Source organism: Capra hircus, chromosome 1 (genome assembly GCF_001704415.2).
Source record: "Capra hircus breed San Clemente chromosome 1, ASM170441v1, whole genome shotgun sequence".
NCBI classification, from domain to species: domain Eukaryota; kingdom Metazoa; phylum Chordata; class Mammalia; order Artiodactyla; family Bovidae; genus Capra; species Capra hircus.
The window spans coordinates 134183587-134192072 of record NC_030808.1 but is presented as its reverse complement, the minus strand read 5'-3'; the positions used below and the strand labels follow the sequence as shown (position 1 = coordinate 134192072).

At 40.6% G+C, this 8486-nt stretch overlaps 1 pseudogene; it reads right to left on the bottom strand.

Moving 5' to 3' along the window:
• On the bottom strand, positions 5508-6192 carry LOC102169522 (annotated as a pseudogene).

The following is an 8486-nucleotide window of genomic DNA, read 5'->3' as shown; positions in this document are numbered from 1 at the left end:
GGGGTCGCACAGAGTCGGACACGACTGACTTAGCAGCAGTAGAAGCAGCAGCAGCAGCAGAGCCTAGCTCTCAGCATCAGTGGCTGGCCAGGGATCCAAGCCTGGTGAGTCATCCTGTTTCACACTATGACCATAATGATTGGTTCATAAATGGGCATGTGATTCAAGCTGTCCAGTGAAAGTCAGCCCTGAGAGTTTTGATGGAGCCCCTGAGTAGGAGCCACGTTCATTCTCTTGGTTTTCAAGCTGATAGAATCTAAGTCTGGTGCTTCTGTTGACCACTTTATCACCCAAGACATACGGATGGCTAACAAACACATGAAAAGATGCTCAACATCACTCATTATTAGAGAAATGCAAATCAAAACCACAATGAGGTACCACTTCACACCAGTAAGAATGGCTGCGATCCAAATATCTGCAAGCAATAAATGCTGGAGAGGGTGTGGAGAAAAGGGAACCCTCCTACACTGTTGGTGGGAATGCAAACTAGTACAGCCACTATGGAGAACAGTGTGGAGATTCCTTAAAAAGTTGCAAATAGGACTACCTTATGACCCAGCAATCCCACTGTTGGGCATACACACCGAGGAAACCAGAATTGAAAGAGACACATGTACCCCAATGTTCATCGCAGCACTGTTTATAATAGCCAGGACATGGAAACAACCTAGATGTCCATCAGCAGATGAATGGATAAGAAAGCTGTGGTACATATACACAATGGAGTATTACTCAGCCGTTAAAAAGAATTCATTTGAATCAGTTCTGATGAGATGGATGAAACTGGAGCCGATTATACAGAGTGAAGTAAGCCAGAAGGAAAAACACCAATACAGTATACTAACACATATATATGGAATTTAGAAAGATGGCAATGATGACCCTGTATGCAAGACAGGAAAAAAGACACAGATGTGTATAATGGACTTTTGGACTCAGAGGGAGAGGGAGAGGGTGGGATGATTTGGGAGAATGGCATTCTAATATGTATACTATCATGTAAGAATTGAATCGCCAGTCTATGTCTGACGCACAGCATGCTTGGGGCTGGTGCATGGGGATGACCCAGAGAGATGTTATGGGGAGGGAGGTGGGAGGGGGGTTCATGTTTGGGAACGCATGTAAGAATTAAAGATTTTAAAATTAAAAAAATAAAAAACTAAAAAAAGAAAAAAAAGAAAGAAAGAGAGTATGTCCAAAGCTGAGGCCAGCATAGAAAAAAACTATGGAATGATAGAGTGCCTGAAACCTATTTCTAGACTTTTATGTTATGTGAAAAATAGACTTTCCACATGGCTTAAGCCAATTTGTGTTTAGTTTCTGAGTTCTGAATGATATAGGAAGGTTTTAATTATTAGAGTTTTATTACTTTTTAAATTTATTGAAGTGACTTCCCTATAATATTCCTTTCTTAATCTCTATTCTGCCCTCTGTGTCACATAGAAAGCATCAATTTCTTCTTTTAAAGTAGACTTTATTTAAAGATATTATAGCTTGCCTGAATCTTTACTTCTGGAGTATAAACCTCATCAATCATTTTGCCTGTTCTCCTTTTAGCAAGATTTCGAATCCCCTCACTATGCAGGTTAGCTTTTTCTAGGTAAACTTTGGTTTTCTAGTGTTCCTCTTAAATGTGGCTCTCACATCTGAACCTGGGATTCCAGGGGAGGCTCAGTTCAGCTCAGTTCAGTTCAGTTCACTTCAGTCGCTCAGTCATTTCCGACTCTTTGCGACCCCATGAATTGCAGCACGCCAGGCCTCCCTGTTCATCACCAACTCCCTGAGTTCACTCAGACTCATGTCCATCGAGTCCGTGATGCCATCCAGCCATCTCATCCTCTGTCGTCCCCTTCTCCTCCTGCCCCCAATCCCTCCTAGCATCAGAGTTTTTTCCAATGAGTCAACTCTTCGCATGAGGAGGCCAAAGTACTGGAATTTCAGCTTTAGCATCATTCCTTCCAAAGAAATCCCAAGGCTGATCTCCTTCAGAATGGACTGGTTGGATCTCCTTGCATTCCAAGGGACTCTCAAGAGTCTTCTCCAACATCACAGTTCAAAACCATCAATTCTTTGGCACTCAGCCTTCTTCACAGTTCAACTCTCACATCCATACATGACCACAGAAAAAACCATAGCCTTGACTAGACAGACCTTAGTCAGCAAAGTAATGTCTCTGTTTTTGAATATACTATCTAGGTTGGTCATAACTTTTCTTCCAAGAAGTAAGCGTCTTTTAATTTCATGGCTACTACCTGTTCCTTACTAGGATGGACCCTCTACTTCAATTAATTCAGCTCGGCTTTATTCTGAAAGTATTTTTAAAAGAAGAAGGTATTTTTAAAAAGTATATTACAGGACTTCCCTAGTGGGCCAATGGTTAAGAATCCTCCTGCCATTGCAGAGGGCATGGGTTTAATTCCAGCTCCGGGAAGATCCCACATGCTGCAGGGCAGCTGAGCCCATGCTCCACATCTACTGAGCCTGTGGTCTGGAGCCACTGAGCTACAACTACTCAGCCCGCGTGCCTAGGGCCCGTGTTCCACAAGAGAAGAGCACACACTGCAGTGAAGAGTAGTCCCTGCTCACTGCAACTAGAGAAAGCCACGCGAAGCAAAGAGACACACTACAGCCAAAAAAATAAATGAATCTTTTGGAAAAAAAAAAAGACTTTATTCAGAGTTTCAGTGACTGGGATGAACTCTTGATACATTGAGGTTATGGTTATAAAGCCTCTGTTTTCTTTACAACAGGTGATGAGAAGCTGGGTAATCTACTCTGCACTTAACCACTGGATACGAATTCTGTTGCCACACAAACTGGAAGCCTGGTTTTCCCCATTTACTAACTGTCCAACCCTGAGAAAACTGTGTGGCTACCTTAGAGTCTTCCTCGCCAAGGTGTGCTACAGACAGATTTTAGAAACACAGAATCTTAAGCTCTTTCCTAGGCCTGCAAATCAGAATCTGCATTTCAACAAGTCCCCAGGGGAGCTGCATGCACATTAAAGTATGACAAGCACTTTCCTAGAAGGTTTTTTTTTCACCTGTGCACTTTTTAAAAAAGAGCTTTATTGTCATATGTTACATGTCACATAATTCACCCATTTAAGCATCCAATTCACCGTTTTTTACTCTATTCACAGGGTTGTACAACCACTGTGTGCATGCGTGAGTGGTAAGTCACTTTAACCATGTCTGACTCCTTGCCATCCTATGGCCTGTAGCCTGCCAGGCTCCTCTGTCCATGGGATTCTCCAATCAACAATACTGGAATGCGTTGCCATGCCCTCCTTCAGGGGATCTTCCTGACCCAGGGATCTAACCCGTGTCTTTTAACATCTCCTGCATTGGCAGGGAGGCTCTTTACCATTAGTGCCACATGTGAAGCCCTGTACAACCATTACCAGAACATAATTTCAGACAATTTTTGTCCCCATTTAGTAAAAATATTCCCATACCTACTTACAGTCAATTTGCATTCCCCTCCTACTTCCAAGCCCTGCTGCTGCTAAGTCACTTCAGTCGTGTCCGACTCTGTGTGATCCCATAGATGGCAGCCCATCAGGCTCCCCCGTCCCTGGGATTCTCCAGGCAAGAACACTGGAGTGGGTTGCCATTTCCTTCTCCAATGCATGAAAATGAAAAGTGAAAGTGAAGTTGCTCAGTCGTGCCCGACTCTTCGCGACCCCATGGACTGCGGCCTTCCAGGCTCCTCCGCCCATGGGATTTTCCAGGCAAGAGTGCTGGAGTGGGACTTCCAAGCCTAGACTTGAGCAATTACTAGTCTACTTTTGCCTATGTATTTGCTTATTCTGGACATTTCCTGTAAATGGAATCATGCAATATGTGGTCTTTTGTGTGTGGCTTCTTTCACTTAGTAAGTATAATGCTTTCAAAATTCATGATGTTTTTTCATAGCACATATCAGTGCTTTATTCTGTCTTATGGCCAATTAATATAATATTGTCTGATGTACCACATTTGTGTATCCATTCATCAGTTGACAAACATTTGGGTTGTTCTCACTTTTTAGCTCTTGTGACTAATGCTGCTATGAACATTTGCGTACAAGTCTTTGTGTGGATGTATGTTTTCATTTCTCTTGGGTATATACTTCCGAGTGGAATGGCTAGTTTATTGTGGGAATCATACATTCACCTTTTGAGAAACTGCCAAACTGTTTTCCAAAATGGCTGCACCATTTTACATTGTCACTAATAACATATGGGACTTCCACTTTCTTCAACTCACAAACACAACTTGTCTGTCTTTCTTTTTTATTATATGTTCATTATATGTTATATTATTATATGTTTATAATATGTTTGTAATATGTTTATTATATTTTATATTTTTATTATATGTATTGTTTATTATATATTATATGTGGATGTGAAGTAGTATCTCTTAATAGTTTTGATTTACATTTCCCTAATGACTAACAATTTTGAGCATCTTTTCATGTACCTATTGGCCATGTATCTTCTGTGGAGAAATGTCTTTTCAAATCCTTGCCCATGTTTGCATTGGGTTATTTTTTTTTTAACTTTTGAGCTCTAGAATTCTTTATTTATTACAGATACAAGTCTCAGATCAGATATATGATTTGAAACTTTTTTCTGCCATTCTGTGTATTGTCTTTTTACTTTCTTGCTAATATCCCTGAAAGGACAAAAGTTTTTAATTTTGCTGGTGTTCAATTGATCAATTTTCTCTTTTGTTGCTCATGCTTCTGGTGTCTTATCTAAGGATCTGTTGCCAAATCTTAGGTCATGAAGATTTCAGTTGTCCTAGGACCATTAGTTGAAGAAACTCTTCTTTCCCCTTTGAATGGACTTGGCATCCTTGTTAAAAATCAATCAACCATTTATTTCTGGACTCTCAATTCTATTCCATTGATCTGTATGTCTGTCTTATGCCAGAACCACACAGTATTGATTACTGTAGCATTATAGTTAGTTTCTGGAGAAGGCAATGGCACCCCACTCCAGTACTCTTGCCTGGAAAATCCCATGGGCGGAGGAGCCTAGAAGGCTGCAGTCCATGAGTTTGCTGAGGATTGGACACGACTGAGTGACTTCACTTTCACTTCTCATTTTCGTGCATTGGAGAAGGAAATGGCAACCCACTCCAGTGTTCTTGCCTGGGGAATCCCAGGGACGGGGGAGCCTGGTGGGCTGCCGTCTATGGGGTCGTACGGAGTTGGACACGACTGAAGTGACTTAGCATAGCATAGTAAGTTTTGAAATTGGGAAGTGTAGGTCTTTCAACTTAGTTCTTTGTTTTTAAGGTTGCTTTGACTTTTCTAGATATCTTAAATTTCTACATGAATTTTAGGATCAGTTCTTCAATTTCTGAAGAAATTGGCAGCTGATATGTTAATAAGCATTGCATTGAATCTGTAGATTAAGTTGGGGAGGTATTGCCATCTTAACTATATATATATATATATATATATATTTTTTTTTTGCTTTTTAGTTGCTTTAATATAATATTGTCTGATGTACCATATTTGTGTATCCACTCATCAGTTGACAAACATTTGGGTTCTCACTTTTTAGCTATTGTGACTAATGCTGCTATGAACATTTGTGTATAAGTCTTTGTGTGGATGTAGTTGCATTTTTAGTTGCATTTTTCCATGCAAATGGGAGAAACTCTACTGTTGATGGAAACTTAGATTGAGTGCCAAGGCAATCTCCGATTAGAAGCTGGTAACACAGAACTCATCTGACACATGGAGATTACATAAGGTTCACAGCAAATGGACCAGTAAAGGCATTAACAAGAAAATGCAAGGATAAAGAGGACAACCGTGGGAATCACAGATTAATCCCATGGAAAATGGCAGGAGTCAAGGCATAAGGCAAAGTTTGTCATGATGGTCCTGATGATGGAGACTTCCCCCATGAGGATAGGAAGACAGTTCCTCAATTACAGCTCCCTGTTTTCTCCTACTTTCTCTCAACTCCTCTATGAAAATTTCCATATCATCTCCATCTCCACTGATCCCATCATTGTCCTGCCTCCTGGGCTTGGCCCACGGGAAATTAGGGGCAAGTCTGTGAGCCTGTCACCCTCTGTGATTTCCTGCTGACTGGTGACGTTCACCTCCTCCCAAAGGGCAGTCTTCCTGTCCATTCTGCATGGGTTGCTCCATTTCTTTCTTTTCCTAGTGGATATTCACCATGATGAGATTTTTTTCCCTGATCATTTTTCTGGGCCTATCCTTGCTGTCTCCTTCTCCTTTTGATTCTTGCCACAAGTACCTCGCTGCCATGCTTCGTCCCACAGACCTGCTTGCCTCAGGTCTGAAGCTAGCCCGGTGTGAGGGAGCAGTGGAGAGCTGGTAACCAGACAGGAGTGACTACTACACTGAAGGCTGTGTCACTCTGCAGCTCCTGGTCACGTGAGGGCTTCACGTCACTGCCAAGTTCGTCCCCAACTCCTACTTCTGATTGCAATCTTAATAATATTGTTTTCCAAAAAATGAACATTGTATGTCTTCTCATTTATTTAGCTCTTCTTTATTTTCTTTCAACAAGTCAGGTCTTGTATTTCTTTTTTATTTTTTTTCAATTTTGTTAAATCTAAACCTAAGCATTTATTCTTTTGGATGCTATTGTAAATGGAATTGCTTTATTAATTCTGGTTTTAAACTGTTTAATTTTGAATTGTTAGTGTATAAAAATATAGTTGATTCTTTAATACTGGTATTGTATCTTACTACATAATTGAATTCATTTTTTAGTTCTAATAGTGTTTTAGTGGATTGTTTAGCATTTCTCTAAACAGACCATGGCATCTGAAAATGGGCTTTTACTTCTTCCTTTCCAATCTTGATGCCTTTTATTTCTTTCTCATACCTAATTGCCTTGACAAGAAACTCCTGTACATGCTTTAAAAAATTTGTGAGAATGACCAACTTTATCTTGTTCCTAATCTTAGGAGACAGTGTTTAATCTTTCACCCATTAGTATGATGCTAGTTGTGGGTTTTTCATAAATGCCGTGTAGCAGATAGAGGTGGAGAAGACAATGGCAACCCATGGATGGAGGAGCCTGGTAGGCTGCAGTCCATGGGGTCGCTAGGAGTCGGACACGACTGAGCGACTTCAGTTCCACTTTTCACTTTTCACTTTTATGCACTGGAGAAGGAAATGGCAACCCACTCCAGTGTTCTTGCCTGGAGAATCCCAGGGACGGGGGAGCCTGGTGGGCTGCACAGAGTCGGACACGACTGAAGCAACTTAGCAGCAGCAGCAGCAGCAGATAGAGGAAGTTCCTTTTTGCTCCTAGTTTGTGGAGCGCTTGTATCATGAAAGTGTATTGATTTTTGTCAAGTACATTTTCTGCGTTTGTTGAAATTATCTCATGGTTTCTGTCTTTATTCCAGTAATCTGGTGTATTGCTTGTGTTTGTGCTGTCACTTCAGTCATGTCCGACTCTTTGAGACCCTATGGACTCTAGCCTGCCAGGCTCCTCTATGCATGGGATTCTCCAGGCAAGGAGTGGGTTGCCAGGCTCTTCTGCAGGGGATCTCCCCAGCCCAGGGACTGAATCCATGTCTCTTAGATCTCCTGCATTGCAAGTGGATTCTTTGCCACTGAGCTACGGGGAAAGCCCAATATGGTGTATTATATTAATTGATTTTTGAAGGTTAAACCAACTTTGTATTCCTGGGATAATGCATTTTTCATGGCATATAATTTTTTTATATGTTGCTTGTTTTGGTTTGCTAATATTTTGTTGAGGATTTTTATATTTTTCAGTTAAGTTCAGTTCAGTCGCTCAGTCGTGTCCAACTCTTTGTGACCCCATGAATTGCAGCACGCCAGGCCTCCCTGTCCATCACCAACTCCTGGAGTTCACCCAAACCCATGTCCATTGAGTCAGCAATGCCGTACAGGCATCTCATCCTCTGTTAGTCATAGCAATTCTGTAGGATTCTTTTGGTGTGTGCAAGTATGATGTCCTTATCTGGTTTTGATATTGGGGTAACATTGGCTTAATAACATGGGTTCAGAAATATTTCCTCCTCTTCTAATTTTCCTAAGAATTTGTGATGGGTTGGTATTAATTCTTCTTTAAGTTTCAGTAGAATTCACAGTGAATCCCTCTGGACCAGGACTGCTTATCTTTATGGGAAATTTTTTAATTACTTGTTTGATTTCTTGTCATAGGCCTATTCAGATTTTCTGTTTCTTCTTGAGACAGTCTTAGTAACTTGTGTCTTTCTAAAAATTTGTCCATTTTATCTAGGTTATCAAATTTATTGATATAAAGTTATTTATAGTGTTCCCTTATAATACTTCTTATTTCTGTAAGGTCAGTAACAATGTTCTCTCAGTCATGATTTTAATGACTTGAGTTTCCTCCCTTTTTCCTTGATCAGCTTACCTAAAGTTTCATCCATTTTGTTGATATTTATTTAAAGAAACAACTTTAGTTTTATTGATTTTCTCTATTGTTTTTCTAGTCTCTG